This window comes from Zootoca vivipara, chromosome 8 (assembly GCF_963506605.1).
Source record: "Zootoca vivipara chromosome 8, rZooViv1.1, whole genome shotgun sequence".
NCBI lineage: Eukaryota > Metazoa > Chordata > Lepidosauria > Squamata > Lacertidae > Zootoca > Zootoca vivipara.
The window spans coordinates 83,715,173-83,739,878 of NC_083283.1; the positions used below are offsets into that span (position 1 = coordinate 83,715,173).

The 24,706-nt window shown below is 44.2% G+C and overlaps 1 protein-coding gene across 4 annotated transcripts in view; it reads right to left on the reverse strand.

Annotated features, from left to right (window-relative positions):
* Positions 1-24,706, reverse strand: part of LOC118079391 (protocadherin alpha-5) — a 117,556-nt gene that overhangs the window by 38,047 nt on the left and 54,803 nt on the right. The window lies entirely within an intron of this gene.

Consider the following 24,706-nt stretch of genomic DNA (forward strand, 5'->3'; position numbering starts at 1 on the left):
AGCGGATTTCTCATGCTGGCCACATGACCTGGAAGCTATACGCCGGCTCCCTCGGCCAATAATGTGAGATGAGCGCGCAACCCCAGAGTCAGTCATGACTGGACCTAATGGTCAGGGGTACCTTTACCTTTACCCAGATATGAAAGATTGGCATGCATTTTAATAGGTACTTTTCATTCAGAAAGAGTATATTTTTAACTACTGATTTTATGTACCAGTACACTTGGATTTTTGTATGTTTTAAAACTTAAAAAAACTAATAATCCTGACTTTCCTTAATAATTTTAATGTTTAATGTGTAGTTTATGTTCTGTGTAAACCACCTAGAGGTTTCCACAATTGAGCTCTGCACAGATGTTAGAAATCAATAATTCAGAGCAATAAAAATCTGATGGCAAACAAATTTGATATTAGTATTTAAAAAATGGAATACAACCCCAAAGCAGCAAGGAAAGGTTTAACAATTGCAAAGAGGAAGAAGTGCATATGCAATGTGAACAATTAACAACATGCAAAACTCAAAAGCATGATACAGGAAGGTGAAAAAACGATGTGTTAGGAAGCAGAATATTAAGGATATGCTTGGGATATACTTCTGAGTTAATATTGCCATGGCTGAATGTTAAGGATTACCACAGAATGCATGGAGAAGGCAGGTTTTTTTGGGTTTTTTAAATAGCACTTTGTTTGTTTATCCAGTGAAAGAGAAAATGATTCTCTGCTACTGGAAGGTGTCTCTCTGAGTTCCATTAAGTGCAGCCTCCTGTGAAGAGTGGATTTCAGCCACTCGGCTTGTGATGGAGCTTCTGCTGGGGTTTATGGACTGCAGAGAATTACACTAGATTATATCAGGCTTGCCGACTGCAGCAGATTCTCATCAAAAGCAGACATGTTTTGTCACAACAGCAGGAGCTAATGCCTCAGGAAAGGGGATCCAAAAATGGGAGAAGGAAATAAGAAACGAGACCCTATTCTATAGCTCAAATCTCAGCCCTGACTAGCAATCATGGACATCATAATAATTGTACAGTATCAGTTATTTGAGAGTATGAAAAAGGAGATACTTGTCGACCAATAGGCTGACTGACGCATCAGCATCTGTTGTTAGATTCACAGCTAATGGACTCTAGCCCACAAAAGTTTACACCCAATAAATCTGAATCTTTTAGATGTCACATATTCATTGTTTTTTCCTATGAAATAATGTCTCTCTGTAAACTGAAACTGCAAAATCTTAAATTACTTTTCTTTGTTACACTGCTTACAAGAGAAATATTTGTCATATTTTGCCATCAAATATTGTAATTAAGCATGAGACTTCCAGGGAACCTCAATGGGTGTCTTGTGACTCAAGTGTATTTTATGTCTCATGCTTGCACCAGGTCCTCCCCCCCCAAAAAACCCTCTTTCCATATGAACCTACGTGGACCCTGAGATCGTCCTCTGAGGCCCGTCTTCGTGTGCCTCCTCCACAAGAGGTCCAGAGGGTGGCAACACGAGAACAGGGCCTTTTCTGCAGTGGCTCCCCATCTATGGAATGCTCTCCCCAGGGAAGTTCCTCTTTAGCTAGACATTGGTTGATTAACATTGTATACCCCTTTAAAATGTGTGTGTTTGGGGGGAGGGATTCTTGCATAGTGACTTTTTATGTTCTTGTTTTATTTTGTCTTTTTACATTATATTTTAATATTGTGAACCACTCTGAGATCTACGGATGAAGGATGGTTTACAAATTTAATAAAAAATAGCAACAACTACAACTGCTTCCTCCACCCCACCCCACCCCAGAAAAAGCCACTTTAGGAATTTGCCTCTCCACTGGATGTTTGCTACAAGGATGAAACTGTGGGTTTCATGGGGAGAAAAGCAAGCTGTGCTGAATCCCAGGATGAAAGAGACAATTGAATGTTAGCCCAATTTTCCTGAGTAAGCTGAGAGGGATCTGACTGAGAAATGCAGGATGCATTGTTTTGGGATCCCACGTTTTAGCGTTTTCTTGAATACCCCAAAATTCACTACCATCTGAGGGCTGTAAGTTAGGGTGGTGGTAGCAGCTACCAGATAGTTAAGATGCAGCTTGCCTACACTGCAAGGCAATTGTGCAATGGAAGCAGTGCAAACAGGTTCTCCTAGCACCCCCACCCCCGCCCTTGGATACATAAGGCAGTTTCCAATTTCCTAGGAAGGCAAGATCTCCATTGGCTGCATTGGCACTTCCTTTGTGGCAGTCCTGATCATTTCCTTTCTTATAGAAGCACTGATGGACCACAACTCTCCAAGCACCTTGGAAACAATTTAAATTCAGCGGTAGAACACATGCTTTGCCTGCAAAAGGTCCCAGTTTTAATCCCTGACATTTCCAGGTATATTATTATTATTATTATTATTATTATTATTAATACACAGCCCATCTGGCTGGGTTTCCCCAGCCACTCTGGGCGGCTTCCAACAGAAAAATAAAACACAGTGATCTATTAAACATTAAAAGCCTCCCTAAACAGGGCTGCCTTCAGATGTCTTCTAAAAGTCTGGTAGTTGTTGTTCTCTTTGACATCAGATGGGAGGGCGTTCCACAGGGCGGGCGCCACTACTGAGAAGGCCCTCTGTCTAGTTCCCTGCAACTTGGCTTCTCGCAATGAGGGAACCGCCAGAAGGCCCTCGGTGCTGGACCTCAGTGTCCGGGCAGAACGATGGAGGTGGAGATGCTCCTTCAGGTATACTGGACCGAGGCCATTTAGGGCTTTAAAGGTAGGGCCAGATAAGACTCCTGTCCATATCCCTGGCTTCCTATGTTCTTATGACCTACCTTGTCCACATTCTCAGTCTGCAATAAGTGAAATCCATCCAAACCAACCTGACTAGTTGAGGCCCTGGCTACAACCCGTGTATTGGCCAATATAGCTGAGCCAGGATTAACATCAGAGATCAGGACTGGAGTCAAACAAGGGAGCAAAGAACCAGGAAATGCTGCCCAAGCAAAGTCCCAATCTGTACATGAAGTCTTTGGAGCCCTTCCTATTGAGGATAGCCAATGGGTGGCTGAACTTACTCTAGCACCTGGGAACATTTTGTTATTAGGGCAGTGGATGGCCAAGATGCTTGCCAGAGCTCCTCTTTCCCCACTGGGAAAATAACCTTCTCGGTGGCTAAATTCCTCTTCCTGGCGCTCAAGTGTCGGAAACGTATAATCGAATGTCTTGATGTGGGGTATCTGTAGGAGGTTTAGTAGCGCGGTCATACCCCATTTATGTATCCCTCTGATGCCTTCAGTTTTATATTTTTATATTTTTATGTATCCCTCTGATGCCTTCAGTTTTATATGTTTATTTTTGTATTGAGAAATGTTTTTTGTTTCTGACTATCGGTTGAATAAAGCATATTGATTGATTGGTTATTAGGGCAAAGGTGGCTAAACTGTTGGCTGTGTAGATGTCATTGGATTACAACGCCCATCAGTTTCAGGCAGCATGGCCAATGATCATGGAAGATGGGAGCTGTAGTTCAACATCTGGAGGACCATCGTTAAGCCATCCTTGACCTGTAGGCTCTGTAGGCTCACAGCATTGGGAACTGTGCACAGAGCCATGTGGCCTGGTTCTAGCCCTAGCAGCTCTTCATACAGCCACAAAGTGGGTTTTATGGTAAGTTGGGTTTTCTTCCACTTGTATTCAAGCCATCATATGAGCTGTTTCATTAAGCCAAGCATGTCCAAAGTCTGATTTGAGGGCCTAATCCGGCCCGCCGGTTGGTTTAATCTGGCCCCTGTGGCAGTTTATTTCCTGGGGTAAAAGCCTAAGAAAACCTCAACATCTTCAACCCTAAAAAAGCTCAACGACTTCAATACTAAAAAAAAGTTAACAACTTTGGTCGGCCCTCACGGCCCTTCACTTCATCAAATCTGGCCCTCTTTGAAAAAAGTTTGGACACCACTGCATTAAGCCCACCTCCCTCTCTACACACACATACACAAAACAGTGAAGACAAAAGATAGCAGCAACCCTGTAATGTCTCAGTCAATACAGCCCGAGACTCTTAATCTCAGGGTCATGGGTTTGAGTCCCATGTTCGGACAAAAGATTCATGCATTGCAGGGGGTTGGACTGGATGACCCTTGGGGTTCCCTTCCAACTCTACAATTCTATGATTCTATGAATGTCAAGGAGAGAGTGTGCCCATCATTAGTGGCAATGCTCTCCCTTTCTTGCTCTCCTAATTCTTAACATAATGAGAGAGAATTGCTTTCTATAGCTGGACATTAAGCCTAAACTAAGGAGAGTCAAATTTGCTTACAAATTGTGCAGCTCATCCATTTTACACTGGAAGCCTTCCTTTGAAGTATTTTTTTGTTGAAGCTGGTGCCTCTGACTTGAGGTCAGCTGCAGATTACCCTAGGAGAATGAAAATGTTCTCCCTCCAGTTTCTCAGTGTTCAATTTTTTATGTCAGCATTGAGTCTACATAGAGACATCTTTCTACACAGAGACAGATTTATTTGTCTAATGCAGACGGCAGAAGGCCTTTTTTGGCAGGCAACTGCATGTGTCACATTGGAGTATATGCAGGTGGATGAACTCCGATGGTAGGATTCTGATCTGTAGTGGTGATGTTATTAGGTCCTGTAATGGTGCATGTCTGCTAGCTGAGGATAACACCAATGCAACGGACCTGTTTGAGGACTCCGCTGTTTATGTCCTCAGAGCACCCAAAAAACCCCTCACTGGCTAATGTCCCCATGTCTGAGGTCAAAAGTCCATGCTTTAAACCGTTGGCTTAATGCCATAATGGATAACATTCATTACAGCAAAGCAACAAGTACACAAATAACACAAGATAATAAGAGTGCTGTTGTAGTGGAATTGTTGGAAACAGCCCAGGAATAAATGTCCAGCCTGCTTTTTTGTATTAAATGCATTGAACACAGTAAATTATTTAAAGATAGCTCTGCATTTCATCTTTAGTTTCTTACAGAATGTCCTGTTGGATCAATATGCTTTATACAAAGAAGTCTCACATGCCACTTTCTTTCTTTCTTTAAATTAAGAGCCCACAAGAAACTTCAGTTTCCAGACTTGTGTGATAATTTAAATGCTGCCATTTTGCAAACATGCATAAGGCAAGATACTAAGCATCTGTGGTTTGCCATGAGGCATGCAAGAGGAAGAGGTGCGGTGGGGTTTTTTTTGGGGGGGGGAATGATGTTTGAGACGCAGACGTCCCCAACTGTTCTAGATGTATGGAGAAAAATGTGGAGTTCTCCATTTTGCAACTAATGGATACAAGCTGGTGAAAGTAAGTGCTGTAATGATTAATAATTTGTTCAGAATTCAGCCACTAAAGTACTATAACACTTTGAGAAGAGTTGAGAGGAAGGTAATTAAAAGCTATTTTAGACCTTCTCGTTCTTTGGCAGCTTCTGTGCTCTCCTTGTCTTTAAACACAACGAAGAGCTTTCAGAATGATTTTAATGTCGTTCAGTTTGTGGTCCAGAGTGCAAACAACAATAAATGGCTGCTCTAATGCTGTCCCTTCTGTCAGAACATTGCATTTCCACTGAGCACTGCACAATAGCCATCATCACAGCTCTGTAAATCTTCTCCCTCTCAGTGGTTCTGGATAATGATCTCTGGGGAGAGAGCAGGAGGATGAGCATTCTCTACAAATGCAGTGTCTCCTTGACTGCTTCCCCTCCTTAGCAAAAGCATGAAGAACTACAGTAAAACAAACCCACGGAAAAGCAACAAACAATGAGGTAAAATAAGTAAAATATTATTTCTTTTACATATATATATGTAAAAATCGTGAAACTGTGTTTTCCACTTTTCTCCATAACCGCTTGACCGATCGTCCTGAAATTTTGACACAACAATCCAGGCCACACCCCGAGTGTTGTTGGGGACAAAAATCCCTCAAATCACACACCTGAGCAGGTATAGACCTGGTTTTTCACCAAGTCAAACAGCGCCCTCAAGTGGCGTAATACCCTCCTCTCCCTTCCTGTGAAATCTAAGCCACACCCACAAACCAAATGACATCATCAACCAAGCAACTGAAACCACCAAGGCGGCCATTATCAAACCCCTAGGCCCCCACCAAATAACCAACATTGCCAAGTGGAGGTAGGGGCCTGCCTGGAGGGGGGGATGCGGGGGGGAATAGGGAGCAGGGATACGTAATGGGTCAGAACAGGGTGGGTGGAGACACAGGGATGAAACCTGCCCTCTCCAGAGTATCTCGCCTCGACTCAGGGGGACTCTGAGGCTCAGGGGGATCTGAAGGGGGGGCTATTACCCTCCATTTCACAGACTAATGCACAGCAACGCGTGCAGGGCCAGCTAGTTAGTGCATATAAACATTTTAAGTAGATACATGAACAATATTTATTCTTTTATTTAAAAGCTTTTCTAAATCACTTACTGTTTTTAAGATTTCTATCTAAGTTGTGTACACCACATACAAAACAATATCCATTAAGGCAAAAATACTATCTAAAACCAATAAAACAGGAGCACAAAAACATAAAAAAGAAAATAAAACAGGAATTTTGAGGGTTCAGACATTTAAAACAGGGTCCAATCTCTGTAATAAGCGTGAATTCACAGAGCCTAGGGCTTGCCAATCAGTTCAGCGGTTCGAATCCCCGCGACGGGGTGAGCTCCCGTTGCTCGGTCCCTGCTCCTGCCCACCTAGCAGTTTGGAAGCACGTCAAAGTACTCTGGTTCGCCAGAAGCGGCTTTGTCATGCTGGCCACATGACCCAGAAGCTGTCTGAGGACAAACGCTGGTTCCCTCAGCCTATAGAGCGAGATGAGCACGCAACCCCAGCACTTAGCTTTACCTTTATGGCAGAGGGAAGGGCATTTAACAGTTTTGGGGTCACTATGATATTCTGTGGAATGTTCCCTGGCGATCTAAGGGAGTTTATAGAGGCAGGTGGTCTTTCCGATAACCTGGTCATGAGTTGTTTTGGGCTATATATGTCAACAAGATCTTGAGCAGGGCCCCATAGGTGATCAGCAGCCAGTGCAGTTCCCTCAGCACAGGTGTAGCATGCATGAGTCTCGGGGCTCCACTCAACTACCTGGCCACAGCATTCCGGTCCGGCTGCAGCTTCTGGACCAGTCCCATGGGAAGTCCTGTACAGAGTCCACCATTGGACTACATTACATCATCCCAATCATGAAGTTTCCAATGCACAAGTCACCATGGTAGAGCTAATATATCTTATATCTATCTGTCTATCTAGATGCACACACGAAATAACAACATCTAATTTCACCAATATTTAATGAGATCTTTAAAAAGATGGGTTTTGATGAAAAATAACCCATTGATCAATATGTCTGGTTCTATGACTCAACGTGCAATCCTTAATCCACATGCCTGGGAGTGAAGCCCCACTGAATTCAATGGAACTTACTTCTGAGCAAGCATATAGGATTGCACTGGAAAGGGCAATAGAAATTCTCTGATGGCTTCCGTTTGTGTTGGCTCAAACCCTAATCAAGACAGGGAAGTAGAAATCACAGATCTACAAACAATCACACTTGCAGGAAAAAATGAAGGCTGCAATAACGTAGCTGAATCCTGCCAACTATTCATTTTTGCAAGTATAAAACGGGGATAGCTCATTTGGTAAAGCATGAGGCTCTTAATCTCAGGGTTATGGGTTGGAGCCCCATGTTGGTCAAAATATTCCAGCGTTGCAGGGGGCTGGATTAGATGACCCTCATGGTCCTTTCCAATTCTTTTAAAAAATGTGTGTGTGTGTGTGTGTGTGTGTGTGTGTGTGTGTGTGTGTGAGAGAGAGAGAGAGAGAGAGAGAGAGAGAGAGAGAGAGAGAGAGAGAGAGAGAGAGAGAGAGATTCTTCTGCACAACCCTTTACTGTGAATTAACTTCAGTCTCACACAATCTTTCAGGAAGCCATTCTCAAGTGCATCTATAAGTAGCTGCATTTTGTAGGGTGAAACTGGCAGCTACTGCCTTGCTCTCAGATGCATGAACAGTTTTCCATGGGGAGCATGGTGGGAAAAGGGCTGGCAAGCACACCTTATCCTTCATCCTTTCACTTGCCCTCATTTCTGTTTAGGACAGACTTCTCCTGCCTTTTTTCAGGGGTTATCTGAGGCCGCTGCCACTCCCTGTTTCTTTCTTTTAAACAGTCATTCTCATTCCATTCCTTTCCTTGCTCACCAGTAGCTGTAGTTAGTCAGGAAAGTATCCAGTCCTTCACCTTAGCAAAAACAACACCTCCTGCCATTCCTTTCTGATTACCAGCGCCACTGATTTCAACCTCCCACCATCTCTCTGCTGTCTTGCTGGGGTGGGACCCACACTTTCACAGTGTGCTCCTCATACACAGCAGCACACTCTGATCGGATGGGGGAACAGATGCTATAAAACCGCTGCAGAAATTTGTGAACACAACAGAGCAACCGAGATGCATCACTAGATTCTATCCCTGCAGCTTCAGAAGTCTTGCTGCAGAGTTACCATTATTGTTGCTTGGCCCTTCCTATCTCAATGTCTCTCAAAGCATTCAAAATGGTTGCAGAGAAAACAGTGATGCCCAAACAGACATTACTATCTGAAGAAGTGTGCATGCACACGAAAGCTCATACCAATGACCAACTTAGTTGGTCTCTAAGGTGCTGCTGGAAGGAATTTTTGTTGTTGTTGTTGTTGTTGTTTCGACTACGTCAGACCAACACAGCTACCTACCTGTAACTAGACATTACTACTGTTGGGCAAAGGTTTAGCATGCCAACTGACCAACAGCAACACCCTACAATGCATCTTTGCTGAAGGCACCGTTATGAAGCTAAGTGTCACTCTGGTGAAAGGGCTTTTCGCAACAGACAAGGCAGACTGAGAGGCTCAACAGATGACGAAGGTGAAAATCCAGCTCTTAAGACATCTATGGCCAGAAGGATTCCAGCACATCCCTCGTCAGGGAAGAGAGAGAAGTATTCAGATATTCAAGGAATGGCACATATTTTCTGAAAAGGTTACGTTAAAAGCCCAATGGTAAAATAAGATTTCCTCCCTTCTCCTGCAAGACAGCAATTGCAAACGCTGGCTTTAATCTCACAGTGGGTCAGCAGTGAAGCCAAGACAGCTTGCCAGCCTTGTTGTTCCCCTTAGGTGATTATCCTGCCCTGACTGCCCTGTTCATCCAGCAGTGATGAATTATAACACTAGACATTCATTAAATCCTGTGCCTTGATCCTTTGCCCCTGCAGTGCCACCAACAATCTCTCTGCTGCCTGCTGGCTATTGCGCTACTAATGCTGCTGAAATGACCCCAGAGCGTTCTTTTTTTTTCTCCATTGCACATATTACAAAGTTTGTCTATTTAAAACAGTCATTTGCAGACAGACAAAACACTTTTAAGTCACAGTTAGCATGTGCTTTTCAAAAGCTACTAAATTGCAACCTAGAAATTCACAGCCAGGTGGACAACAGCACCAGGAAATGACTCCTTCGGTTCTAGAACACTCTGGCCAGGTGAATGTCTAGGTTGTGTGACACTTTTCCATGTTTTTATTCATAGTTCCATTCCATTTCCACAACAATATGCATTTTTTTAAAGAATCTTTTCTAAATACCTATTTAAATAGTATTATACTGTTTAAATACATGTACAAATGCATATTTAAATGCGTATTTTCTGTCAAAATAGTGTATTTAAAAGCACATTTTAATAATTTAAACTGCTGAGAACTACATCTCAAAATCTGAAGAAGTGCAAAATCCCCCACATATTCAAGTTCCTATCTGCACATTACTCCAAGAGGTTTGTGGATCATGTCATTTTGTTTTGGAATTTGCAAAAACTGAATTCCTCAAGAATTATTAGATTAGAAGGAAAGTGCTTCTTCTGTTCCCCCATGTTTAACATAATTTGTCCTGCCTCCCTTGGCCAAATCAAAAGTTTTTTAAAAAATGAGCAGAGACTTCAGTTAGGGGTTAGATTATTTAGCCACTTTCCCTAGCACTTTTTGTTTTATTGCTTCTCTGCAAAGTCTTCTTTATAATTTGACTTCTCTTCCTGCCTCTCCCCACTACCACACATATCCTGCTTGGGAACTGTCCTATGAGTACCAAGTGAAGAAAGATTAATTTGCAAATTCAGGAAAGGAAGGAGGGCATGATGAAACTCCCTGGTGGCAAAAAGAAAGCCCGCTTTTTGGTTGCACTCATGGTTGCCTTCTGCCTGCATCCTACTCTGGGTTTGTCTCCATCAAAGATTTGAACTGCTGGGGGAGAAGCAGCTAGATATTTTTAAACAGAGAATTCTCAGCACCATCATCAAACAACAATTCCCAAGATTCTTAATGAGAAGCCAATGTAGCTAACTAAACTGGTATAAAGCAGATATAGGTTTGCAGTACAGATACAGCATATGTTCTCTCTGTCTCGTATGGACTCCTGTCTTGGCAAAACACAATATCACAAAACTGCAAGGTAACCCAAGGACTCCCAATCTCTGCTCTAAGCTTCAACAGCCCATCACTTGCATTCCATCAAGCCTTTTCTTAAAAACCTTTAAAGGAGATACTCATAACCTCCAGGAAATGCTTTCCATTATGGAACTGCAGTTACAATAAACAATATTCTCTATTGTTTTATCTAAATCTAGCTTCCGTTTCCTGCTGATGCACTGCATAGGCTTCTGATGTAGTATTGCTCCCCCACCCTCCCGACAGCTCACCTTCCAATTACCCAGGTCACTAAGGCTTTCTGGGGGAAACTGAACACAGGTGCCATGCTGGAAGCTACAGAGGTGTGCTCAGCACTTTTTGGAAAGTTGACCTTGATTTGGATTGCTGATCATGTAAAACTCTGACACACAGAGAGGTGGAACAAGAGAAGGCAGAATGAAAAAACAAAAGTATCATTCCTAAAATGCTCGCATGGTTAAAACTAGCCTTTTTTTTCTGGGGTCAAAGACACTGTTTGGCACACCCACGCCCACACATTTACAAACACACATGCACAGGCTGGGAGCCTCAATGGCACTCCTCTACCTGGAGCAAAAAACCTGGCTACCCCCCCCCCCAACCGTGGCTACGGCTCTGATAGAAATACTTAGGATCTTGTGATGGTCACAACCTTATAGCATCCCTCTTTGTGCGGAAAACTTACTAAAGTACCAGAAACCAACCAAGAAGTTACAGGGCAACTACAACTCCCCTACTTCAAACAAAACTTTCCCTTTTTCACCCTACTATACTATTAATGACATCATGGAAAGTGCTAGTAAATTCCCATGCAATAAGCAAGTGGATAATTTAGTGCTGTATTAAAGGTAAGGAAAGTCTCTGATTGGCGTATTTTATTCCCAAATGGATGTTTTTTACAAAACATGTAAGAAAATGCAAAAATGAATTGTAAAATCTTTAGAACCAAACTAGATGAGATATCAATATACTCATGATCATATATCCTATATATGATCCTATATATATCCTATATATATATATCATATATCCACTACCTATCATATATCCTATATATATATCATATATCCACTACCTATCCACTATCTATTGGTAATGGTAGGTTAAAGTTAAAAACAGCAATATATAGAAGGTGATCAGACTGGGCCTGGAATTAGGAAGGGGGAGGGGAATTACCATTTTGATTCTCTCAGTCTCTGTATATCTCTCTGTCTCTGTCTCTCTCACACACACACACCCCTGCTATTTGCCCTAATGATGGAAAATACCAAGTACATTCCACTGTTTTCAATGAAACTTTCAAACTTTGACATTATGACTTAAATCCAACTTTTTGTATGCAGTCTGATATGCAAGAAGAATTCCTGTATGTCTGGCCAGACCCTACACTTCAGTGACCAGGATAGGTAATCAAACACAGAGAAATACATTGCAGGAATAGCACCCACCCTTCAAGTGACTTGGGGAAATTCTTGCCCTTGTGGGAGCTCCGTGTATATACTGGAGGTTTCACATGAGCACACTGCCTGAACATTTAAGTTTTTCTTAATGCAATGAAGAGCGGATGGGGGGAATTTTCATCAGGAAACTGATGTAGAGAGAAAGGATTAACCTCTCCTCCCGTGGTCTTGATACATATGCTCTTTGCCAGAATTTTAAGCAATAGGAGTTCCAAGCTTGCATCTTCACTGCCTCATTTAGCCAGATCCTTACTTTCAGTAAACTTGTTTAGGTTTGTGGCACTAAAAACCCATTCTGCTGTTCAGCAAGTATTTTATCTGGACTGAGGTCAAACAAATAAATTATACCTATTGATTCATTTCAGAAATGCAGAAATTATCAAGCTGGCATAGTAGCCTCAATAGGTTGTCCATCACACCAAGCCCATTAAAAGCTGTCTATGGCATAATGCAGACTGTTTTCTCAGCATGGATGATGCTAATTTTCTATTTAAGTTTTTTTCTTTTTCTTTTAAGTAACATGATCTTTTTCAAGTGGGTAAGTGATTGTTGGAGAAAAATTACATTGAAACAATTTCACCTTGGGGCTTTCAATATGGAATTGTTGGGGGTTCTTTTTTTTTACTATTTAACTTGTTTTCTGAATACTGAAAAAAACTGGCTGTTCAACTTTGTTTTTACTGTACTACTCTTATTTTCAGCAAAGCATATCTGTATAATTTTACAAAAATATTGAAACTGAGTACATTTTGTTTTATACTTCTGAAGTCCATTTGAAGAGAGTCTGTCTGCTTTCACAACACAGCTTTGAATGGTACCTGGGGAAAACACCCAGTATTTGTACTGCTGTGCTGAAGATGCCATGAAACTGAAATGATATATAGGATCATTTACAATCTACTAAGCGTCAGTATTGTTTACTAATAAATAAATAAAATTAAGTGTATCACTACAAGAGAGCATGATCGGGTAATGAAGAGGCCATAGGTACTAAAGAAGTACATTGGGGGTTACAGACCAATGTACTGCAACAGCACAGCAAAAACTGGGTCAACATACTGAATTATGTCGCTAGACTTTCAGAGAAAAGGGAAGGTAGGACAGGAGGACAGGAAGAAGAGGCAACCCCATGTGAGAAGTAAAACACTGTGTTGCCAGTTTAATCTATTCATGTCTGCTCAGAAATAATTCCCACGGAGATCAATGGTGGGATTGTAGCCTAAGAATGTTTTATGTGTTCTCGGCCTCCTGAAAAATATACAGCCAAGTGTATCTTAATATGGTGATCCAGAAGATGGAACATAATTATAAAGTCTTATAGGTTGCAAACCAATACCCTGGGAGTAAGCCCCACTGGACACAGTGCTTCGAAGGAAACATGTATCACCTGAACATCATTTGAAGCATATTGATTCTAAGACTGAGCCTTCTTATGCTTCTTTTGTGTGTATTTTGTGCTATCATATAATCTGCTAAAGTGGACTTTCTCCTACATGTAGAAAGGTGGTAGAAGACCCTGACACTTTGATCAGGAAGATAAAAACCCTTTAGAAATAAAGTGCTACACAGATATAATACAATACACCTGAGCTAGCAGAGCAGAAGGAATCAAAAGCCTCCAATTTTGTTTTGGGGGGGAAATGAATGCCATACCTCACCATTCCTTTAACCCACTCTTGTTTCCTATCAATACCCTGAGCATTAAGCATGTAAAAGACTACTAGTTAAATTCAAAGCCTGTCTAGGTCATTTTATCCATTCAGTCCTCACCTCATTTGGAGTGATGGGCTCACTTTTAAGTATGATCAGGTTCTGTGCGCTCTGCCCACTCTGCCCAGTCAGATGTCTCTCAGCCATCCCAGCCTGGGGGTTGATTCCTGCTGGGACCCCGGTATTGTAAAACATGAAAGTATCACTTCCTGAGCCTGCAGTCAGACAAGCTTTATAGCAGTAGGTCTTGGAAAGAGATCCATTGCCCCGCACTTCAACAAAATGGGGTCGGACTTTTAAACCATTTGACATTCTGGTGTCAAGGTTGTTATTTGCCTGCTTGTACATTTCGACCGGGCACCTTTCTCTGGGTGTCCCACAGAACCCTCCACAGCAGGAGCTCATGTGCACACTGTGTTTCTGGCACTTGATCACAGCAAGGACAATGATTGTCAGGAGAAATATAAATGAGACAGAGCTCAGAGCAACAATGAGATAAAGGGTGATCTCAGAGTAACTTCTAGAGCTTTTTACATGCCTCCTGGTGTCAGGAATGATTTTGGAAATCCTGTCCACCACGGCAACTATGATAGACACGGAGGAAGACAAGGGCGGCTCTCCATTGTCTCTCACTACAACAGTAAGGTTGAATGTGGTCACAGTGTCCTCCGGCAGTTTTCGAGTAGTCCTAACTTCTCCACTGTGAAGTGCCACTCTAAAGAAGTCTGGAGCTGAAGACTGGGCCAGCTGAAAGAAGAGCCATGCATTTTGCCCAGAGTCTGCATCAATGGCTATGACTTTGGTCACCAAGTATCCAGTGTTGGCTGAGCGAGGGATCATCTCCATAGCTGCTGAGGCATTAAATGGGGCAGGATACAGAATCTGTGGCGCATGGTCATTCTGATCCACCACATAGATGCTCACTGTGGCTGTGCTACTGAGTGGTGGCAGCCCCGAGTCTTGGGCTTGCACAACAACCTGGAACTCCCTCAGCTGTTCATAGTCAAAGGAAGTAACAGCATAAATGTCACCAGTGTCAGATTTAATGGAGACATAGGAGGCCACAGGGAGCCCTTGAATCTCTCTGTTCAGCAGAGAGTAGGAAATGTGGGCATTTTCATTGGCATCAAGGTCAACAGCCTTGGCAGTGCAGAGGGAAACCCCTGGAGCATTGTTTTCAGGGATGTAAACAGAGTAAGCGGGTTCTTCAAACCGTGGTGGGTTGTCATTTATATCGGAGATGTCCACCTGGATGACTTTGTGAGAAGATAAGGGAGGGATCCCTGCATCTGCGGCAGTGATGGTGATATTGTAGGAAGCAGCCCTTTCGCGGTCGAGAACCCCCTGAGTCACCAGGGTGTAAGAGTTTTTGAAGGAATTAAGTTTGAAAGGGAGGTTGGCAGGAATGCTCAAGCTGACTTGCCTGTTCTGGCCAGAGTCCTGGTCAGTGACGCTCATTAAGGCCACCACGGTGTCAGGGGGGGCATCCTCAGAGACTGGGCTGTACAAGGAAGTCAGCACAACCTCAGGGGCATTATCATTGGCATCCACAATGTGGACTAGCACCTTGCAGTGCCCAGCCATGGGGACGGGGCCCCTATCAGTGGCTTGTACATAGATCTCATAGGAGGAGGCCTCCTCGTAGTCCAGCGTCCCGTTAACCCTCACCTCTCCCGACACTGGGTCCACGCTGAAGAGCTGGCGCACTTTCTCCGGGGTGTAGCTGCTGAAGGAATAGCGCACGTCGCCGTTGGAGCCCTCGTCCGGGTCGGAGGCGTTCAGCCTTGCCACCAGCGTGCCTGGCGCCACATTCTCCATTAAAGTCGCCGTGTAGGTGCCGCGGTCGAACTCCGGCGAGTTGTCGTTGGTGTCCAAGACCCGCACGGAGATCTGGGCCGTGGCGGACTTGGCCGGGTCGCCTCCGTCGACGGCGGTGAGCACCAGCTGCTGGCCAGCGCTCTGCTCGCGGTCGAGGGGCTGCAGCAGCACCAGCTCCAGGAGTTTGCTGCCGCGCTCGAAGTCCCCCAGGCCCAGCCCGAAGTGCTCGCTGGGGCTGAGGTGGTAGCTCTGCACCGAGTTGGAGCCCACGTCCGGGTCGTCGGCGCCCTCGATGGGGAAGCGTGCGCCCGGCAGCGCGGACTCGCTGACGTCCAGCCGGTACTCCTGCCGGGGGAAACGGGGCGCATGGTCGTTGATGTCCAGCACCTCCACCTCCACGCCGTGCACCTCGACGGGCTGCTCAATCACCAGCTCCAGGCTGAGGAAGCACGACGGGCTGAGCTCGCAAAGCGCCTCCCGGTCCACGCGCTCCTTCACCACCAGCAGCCCGCGGCCCACGTCCAGCGCCAAGTACTGCCGACCGCTGCCCGACGTCAGCCGGGCGCCCCTCGACGCCAGGTGCCGGGGCTCCAGCCCCAGGTCGTCCGCCACGCTGCCCACCACGGCGCCCCGCGGCACCTCCTCCTGCACTGCGTAGCGGAGCTGCCCGACGGTGGGACCCAGGTACAGCAGCGGCAGCAGCAGCAGCAACAGCCAGGAGCCAAGGGCCTCCGCCTCGCGGCTGCGCCGGGAACCCAGCGGTGTCATGGCAGGTCCGGGAAGGGAGGCCCCCGGCAGCTGCCCCTCCCCGGGCAGGCGCACGCTCAGCCTCCCGGCAGCAGCGGCAGCGGAAGGAAGGTCATGCATGCGGCTAGCAGGCGCTGCCAGGAGCCCCCGGCGCGGCCACTGCGCCCCTCCTCCGCTCCGGGGCCGCCGAGCCCCTCATGTCGCCCAGTCGCCAGCTCTGGCCCGCTCTGCGATGGCCCCTTCTCCTCCGACGACAGATAGGCTGTTCCACTCCTCCTCCTCTTCCTCTTCCTCCCCCGCCGGCTGACGCTGCTGCTCCTCCGCGCGCTGGGGAGGGGCGCGCTCGGCGCTCGGCTGGCTCTGTTTCAGCACCTGGGCGAGGAACAGCGACCTCGAGGCGGGCGGCCAGCCAGCCAGCCAGGAGCAACGTTTGTCCCGACAGCGCGGCGAGGAAGAGGCAAGGGTAGGGCCAAGGAGGCGTCGGCGGGGCAGTCGAGGGTGGGTGCTGGTGGGCAGGAAACAGGGGCGCAGCTATGCAGGCCGGCTGCCCCACCCACTCACCCCGCTTCTCAACAAACGCGGGGCAGGAGCCACACTGCACATACACACACCCGAACACCGGAGGCTGCTCAATGCCTCGGTGGTCCCTCTAGCCCACTTCTGCTTTCTCCATCTGGCAGATTCGGATCTGGGATATTCGCCATCCTGGCTACATGGGAGGCTTTTAACGAAAATGCCAGGATTTGGAACTGATCTCTTCTGCAAGCAGGGGGCGTATTTTCCAGCCCTGGGGGCCCTTCTCCTAACTCAAAGCCTCGCTCCCATCCCAGCAAGACCCCTTCCTCCCATTCCGATTTCAAATCCAAGGAAAGAAAAGGTGAGTCCCCCCACTGGCCTTCGACCAGCTCACACTCCTGTTTGCTGCAGCCTCACCAATACACCCCTCAAAACGAGGAGAGGAGCATGTTGATTTATATAGGTGGGTTCAAGATCCCTAAGGCTCCAGGAAGTAATGAAAGAGAAAAATAAGCAATCAAAATGCAGGAAGAGGGATACTCGATTTCTAAACAACATTAACACACCACTTCCAACCTTACCAATTTCAAGCTTACTAACAAATGAAAAGATGGTATACTGCATACTTTTACCGGGGAAGTGACACAGCCCTAGAGGCTTTCAGTCTTAGACAACTTGAGGTCTAGAAAAGGCTTCCTTGCAGGTCTTTTTTCTTGCTTTTCCCAAACTCCCCCTTCACATTGCTTTTCCTTCCTCAGTTCCTTCATATACCAAAACTGGTATGTGCAATTCACCTTCTGGAATCTCACCACACAACTTGTGACTTGCCAAGCCGAACCCAGGTTGCTAGCTATATTTCTTTGACAAACCTCCTGTTTTTGCTACTTGCCTAGGGCTGGAGAAAGGAGCCTATAATCTAATAGAAAGGAGTTTAATATCTGGCAGCCCACAGGTTGGCGGACTATGTTTGGCTTGGTGAGCCACAAGTTGGGCAGATCCAGACTCTGTTTTTCCTTAAATTAAATCACAAGCTTTTAAGACAGCATTCATTATAAAGCTGCAAATGAACGATAGTCTTTCAGTAATAATAGTGAAAATGAGGCATCTGGGAAGTAACAGTATTTCTCTGTATATGCCAATGATTGTCTCTTGTTAAATTTGGATTCATTGTGTGCAACACAAACTCTGGACTTCAAAATAAAATTAACCACCCTGCTTGCTTTATTTGATTCAGAAATATTGTCCCATGCACAGGTGCCTGCAGAATCACCCTATGCAGAAAATCTTATTACAAACAATACAGTTTCTATAATGATAGCAACATGGAAACTGATTATAAAATTGTGTGTTGGTTTTGAGATCCATTTGAAAAATTACACAATTCCAAGGACAATTACAAAAAGATAATTACTCCCCCTCCAAATCTTTGTATCTTATGCCATAGTTCATACATGTTTTGAGTACCAGTAATTCCCTGCTGTTTTCTTCTTCTCCTCCCCATTTCTATTTTGTGGAATAAGTGAGGAGAAGCAGTATGAAGAGCTAACCCTTCAAGGCACATAGTTTTCCAATGTCTATCCTATGCAAGGAATAGTTGCATGCATTTCTTGTGTCAACAGAGACTCTCTGTATGGCTTAGTTATTACTAGGGTGGTAACCTAATATCTAGGCTGCACTACTCTGGACAGTATTTGGGGGCTCACATGATTAAATGCTCTCCAATTTTCAAAACCACCACACACAGAAAACTAGCATGTCAGGGAGTACTATTCTAGCCTGGCCTTTTTCTGACATCTACTTTTTTTCTGTGTGTAAGCATTACATTTAAAAAAAAACAACAACAACTGAGGAGCATTCCGTAATGTCATCCCCACTTGTAAAATGAACTGATACATTTTAGAGAGAGGTTTACCATCCTGGAATCCTTCAGGAAGAAGGATGGGATATAAATTCAATCAATCTATCTATCAATAATAATGCTGGGAGTAGACCTATGTTTTCCCCATACTGTTGAATTCAAAAGGTTCCAAATATTTTGTGCAGAATCTGTATAATCATAGCATTTATTGCTTTTATTTTATTTTGGATGTTTTATTGTTGTTACAATGTTGTAAGATATCTTGGAAGGAGTCGTCCTTAAAGGTAAAGTATAACTATATTATACAGACTTGTGGGTTTGGAATACAGATGTCTCCTTACACTGTATGGAATTGCATTGCTGATAATCTCCTCATAAAGCTTCTGTTTCTCCCCCTTTCTAAATATATTTCTAAGCCTCTCCTGAGCTGGCATATATTTCTTGTTCTAGTTCTGCATCAGACATTTTGTTTCATGCTTCAATCCTCTTCTATGCCTGACTTGCTTGTTTACATATTTCTTCCTCATTTGAAGCTATTGGCCTCAGTTTGTCATGCCAGGGCATCTTTATTAAATTGATCATTGGTACTAATAAGTACTTTCCCCTTCATGCCATGCCTCAGTTCTGTTCAAAACTAATCTCATCTCTGATGTAAATTGAAGTTGCTTAGGTATGTGGAGGTGGTGGCCATGTGTGTGTAATACAGCTGTTTTGCGATAAAACTTGTCAACCAATCATTTAAAAAATCCTGACTACATTTAGATTGTATATTCTTTGATTTTCAGATATTGCTGACTTCCCCATTGTTTCAGAAATTAGTACAGTATATAAAATATAATAGTCCTCATCCTACATCTCTTTTTCTGTTCAACATGTCTGTGAAGCTGCTGGATAAGATTTGGATTTAGGTGGATTTAACTGAAGAGTAAGGTCACAATGAGAGATTGAGGGAACTTGAGCTGCCCAACTGTAAGCATGATCAGTAGCCTACAAAAGATCACACAGCTATCTAGACCACGCCCTTATGCACTTAACATCTAAACCAGTGATGGGCAACCTTTTGAGCTTGGTGTGTCAAAATTCGCCAAAAAAACAAGCAGAACTTGGGTGGTGTGTCACTTTGAGAGAAAAACCATAATTTCGTGATATTTATAGTTTAAATAACAAAAATGTATAATTGTAATATATAACTGTATTGAATAAACCAAAAACTAATTATTTAACCAAACCAAACCAGAAAACCCTTATTTATCACAAAGTGCCCAGGGTTTTTGAGCTTTTTTGGGGGAGCTGCTGACCAAAGTTTTGGAGGTTTTTTTTGGGGGGGTGCAAAAGTTGCTTTGCTTTTGGGGGTGTGCCCCAAAGCTGCTGTGCTTTTTTAGGGGGGGGAACAGAAATAAATGACGAATAATACCTTCGCTGGAACTAACACGCAGCACCGACATAGTCTGCCAAAGCACCAAAAAACCCAGCACAGAAAGGGTTAAAAAATGAACGCTGTTGCACCCAATCATTGTCTGCCAAAGCGCCAGAAAAAAAAGCACAGAAAGGGTTAAAAAACCAATCTCTGGCTACCAGCAACAACAACAACAAAAAAGGATCCGGGTTTTAACAGTGGAGACAAGCTGTAGCGTGAGGAGGAGCGGGAGAACAAGGGGGGGGGACAACAACAACAACAGCGCGAATGGGCCGATGGGGCATGTGCCAGCAGTGAGGGCTCTGCGTGTCACGTCTGACACGCATATCATAGGTTCGCCATCACTGATCTAAATCTTGTTGTCACTGAGGTGGCAAAGCTGTGACTAGGCTGTACTCCTGTGGGTGTGTTGTTCTGTTTTTAAATTTGAGACTCACTTGACTAAACCTTCCTCCTTACAGCAGCAACAACAAATTTTGTGTGGGAGTGGATTTTGTTTTATATGGAGGAGCATTTCTTCAAATGAGCCCCAAGCCAGCTCTCTGCAATAGTACAACCCAAACACAGCTTGGCCAACACAGGTCTCCCCCCCTTCCCCCCTCCCTTTATTTATTCTATGGCTATTCTAAGGACTAAATGTAGACAAATTAATTGAAGCTGAATGCAGACAAGACAGAGGTAATGATGGTTGGCAGAGGGGATAAGGACACTCATTAGAGAGGATGTTCAGCCTCCCCAGGTCACACAGGTTTATAGCTATAGAGTGCTCTAGGGGTTGCCATTGCACCTGAATGTTCATATTGTAGGAATGCTTTTGGAAAGGGTTGTGTTCAGAATTTGAAGAAGAGTGTCTTTTTCCAGCCGGAACTCACTGGAACTCAGTTCCTGCACCTCTTGGGGTGGGCGCCATTGCCATTATAAGAGAACAAGAGAGGCATTCATGGTGAGCTCCAGCACCTCTCTCTTTTTTTGGAGAAAAATAGCACTGGTAATAATAGTAATAAAAATTTATTACAAAAATAAGTATTCCTAAGCTCAAGTGATCTTCTAAGGTGTGGAGTTCCATAACCTGGGAATTATCTCTGATTTCTGCTGATGTTCTACAGTAATTCTATCCCAGAAGAATATCCCCATGTGGATTGAAACCTGGTTATGAAGTGCATAGTCCTGCTTATATGAACTGGCTCGCAGTCAGTATTCCCCTGTGCTACTTAAAAGCACCTGACCCCCTAAATTGAGGTGGTGAACCTGTGTCTGAGCTACACCAGCTTCAGACTATGGGTTTACAAAAGGCCTGCAAGCTGCAATCCTTTCCCACTAAAACCATGGGAGTTTTGTTACTGACTTCAGTAACACTAATATTCCACCTCTATAATCAGAAGATGCCAGTTCTGGTTAAAACAGTGGCTCCTATTAAGTACTTGGGAAGCTGAAATTATGAGCTGGTTCTTGTCCACTATGTTCTGATGGATTGTTAAAGCCAAAATTACTTATTTCCGCTGCTGGGGGTCATGTTGTGGTTTTGGACAGCCCTGTAGCTGGCCAGTGTGCTACCAACTTCATTTATTCTTTACCAAGTTTGTTTGTTGATTTACCTTGCATCTGCCTCTGTAAATAAAATTTTGGTCCTTTCTACAGGGTGAGAAATGTTCTGTATTAATTTCTTTAAAACGAGTACAGTAATTTTCCCATCCCCTTCATGGATCAATGCCTTGTCGTGGCGAAGGGGCTTGAATAACTCAGAGAAGCTATGAGCTATGCCATGCAGGGCCACCCAAGATGGACAGGTCATAGTGGAGAGTTTTGACTAAACGTGATCCACCTGGAGAAGGAACTGGCAAGCCACTCCAGTATCCCTGCCAAGAAAACTCCATGGACAAAGACAACAGGCATATAAAAGTTATGACGCTGGAAGATGAGCCCCTCAGGTCGGAAGGCGTCCAACATGCTACTGAGGAAGAGCGGAGGACAAGTACAAGTAGATTCAGAGCTGATGAAGCGGCTGGGCCAAAGCCGAAAGGACGCTCAGTTGCGGATATGCCTGGAAGCGAAAGGAAAGTCCGATGCTGTAAAGAAAAATATTGCATAGGAACCTGGAATGTAAGAACCATGAGTGGAGGTAAGCTGGATGTGGTCAAAAATGAGATGACAAGAATAAATATCGACATCCTGGGCATCAGTGAACTAAAATGGAAGGGAATGGGCGAATTCAGTTCGGATGACTATCATATCTACTACTGTGGGCAAGAATCCTGTAGCAGAAATGGAGTGGCCCTCATAGTCAACAAAAGAGTGGCAAAAGCTGTAATGGGATGCAATCTCAAAAATGACAGAATGATCTCGATACGAATCCAAGGCAGACCTTTTAACATCACAGTAATCCAAGTTTATGCACCAACTACCGGTGCTGAAGAAAATGAAATTGACCAATTCTATGAAGACCTACAACACCTTCTAGAAATGACACCAAAGAAGGATGTTCTTCTCATTACAGGGGACTGGAATGCTAAAGTAGGGAATCAAGAGATAAAAGGAACAACTGGCAAGTTTGGCCTTGGAGTTCAAAATGAAGCAGGGCAAAGGCTAATAGAGTTCTGTCAAGAGAACAAGCTGGTCATCACAAACACTCTATTCCAACAACACAAGAGACGACTCTACACATGGATATCACCAAATGGACAGCATCGAAATCAGATTGATTATATTCTCTGCAGCCAAAGATGGAGAAGCTCTATACAGTCAGCAAAAACAAGACCTGGAGCTGACTGTAACTCAGATCATCAGCTTCTTATAGCAAAATTCCAGCTTAAACTGAAGAAAGTAGGAAAAACCACTGGGCCAGTAAGATACAATCTGAATCAAATCCCTTATGAATACACAGTGGAAGTGAGGAACAGGTTTAAGGATTTAGATTTGGTGGACAGAGTGCCTGAAGAACTATGGATGGAGGCTCGTAACATTATACAGGAGGCAGCAATGAAAACCATCCCAAGGAAAAGGAAATGCAAGAAAGCAAAATGGCTGTCCAACGAGGCCTTACAAACAGCGGAGGAGAGGAGGCAAGCAAAATGCAAGGGAGATAGGGAAAGATACAGGAAACTGAATGCAGATTTCCAAAAAACAGCAAGGAGAGACAAGAGGGTCTTCTTAAATGAGCAATGCAAAGAAATAGAGGAAAACAATAGAATGGGGAAAACCAGAGATCTGTTCAAGAAAATTGGAAATATGAAAGGAACATTTCGTACAAAGATTACCATAATCAAGGACAAAAGTGGTAAGGACCTAACAGAAGCAGAAGACATCAAGAAGAGGTGGCAAGAATACACAGAGGAATTATACCAGAAAGATATGGAGGTCTCGTACACCTCAGGTAGTGTGGTTGCTGGCCTTGAGCCAGACATCTTGGAGAGTGAAGTCAAATGGGCCTTAGAAAGCATTGCTAATAACAAGGCCAGTGGAAGTGATGATATTCCAGCTGAACTGTTTAAAATTTTAAAAGATGATGCTGTTAAGGTGCTACACCCAATATACCAGCAAGTTTGGAAAACTCAGCAATGGCCAGAGGATTGGAGAAGATCAGTCTACATCCCGATTCCAAAGAAGGGCAGTGCCAAAGAATGCTCCAACTACCGCACAATTGCGCTCATTTCACACGCTAGCAAGGTTATGCTTAAAATTCTACAAGGCAGGCTTAGGCAGTATGTGGACCGAGAACTCCCAGAAGTGCAAGCTGGATTTTGAAGGGGCAGAGGAACCAGAGACCAAATAGCAAACATGCGCTGGATTATGGAGAAAGCTAGAGAGTTCCAGAAAAACGTCTACTTCTGCTTCATTGACTATGCAAAAGCCTTTGACTGTGTCGACCACAGCAAACTATGGCAAGTTCTTAAAGAAATGGGAGTGCCTGATCACCTCATCTGTCTCCTGAGAAATCTCTATGTGGGACAAGAAGCTACAGTTAGAACTGGATATGGAACAACTGATTGGTTCAAAATTGGGAAAGGAGTACGACAAGGTTGTATATTGTCTCCCTGCTTATTTAACTTATATGCAGAATTCATCATGCGAAAGGCTGGACTAGATGAATCCCAAGCCGGAATTAAGATTGCTGGAAGAAATATCAACAACCTCAGATATGCAGATGACACAACCTTGATGGCAGAAAGCGAGGAGGAATTAAAGAACCTTTTAATGAGGGTGAAAAAGGAGAGCGCAAAATATGGTCTGAAGCTCAACATCAAAAAAACCAAGATCATGGCCACTGGTCCCATCACCTCCTGGCAAATAGAAGGGGAAGAAATGGAGGCAGTGAGAGATTTTACTTTCTTGGGCTCCTTGATCACTGCAGATGGTGACAGCAGTCACGAAATTAAAAGACGCCTGCTTCTTGGGAGAAAAGCAATGACAAACCTAGACAGCATCTTAAAAAGCAGAGACATCACCTTGCCGACAAAGGTCCGTATAGTTAAAGCTATGGTTTTCCCAGTAGTGATGTATGGAAGTGAGAGTTGGACCATAAAGAAGGCTGATCGCCGAAGAATTGATGCTTTTGAATTATGGTGCTGGAGGAGACTCTTGAGAGTCCCATGGACTGCAAGAAGATCAAACCTATCCATTCTTAAAGAAATCAGCCCTGAGTGCTCCCTGGAAGGACAGATCGTGAAGCTGAGGCTCCAATACTTTGGCCACCTCATGAGAAGAGAAGAATCCTTGGAAAAGAC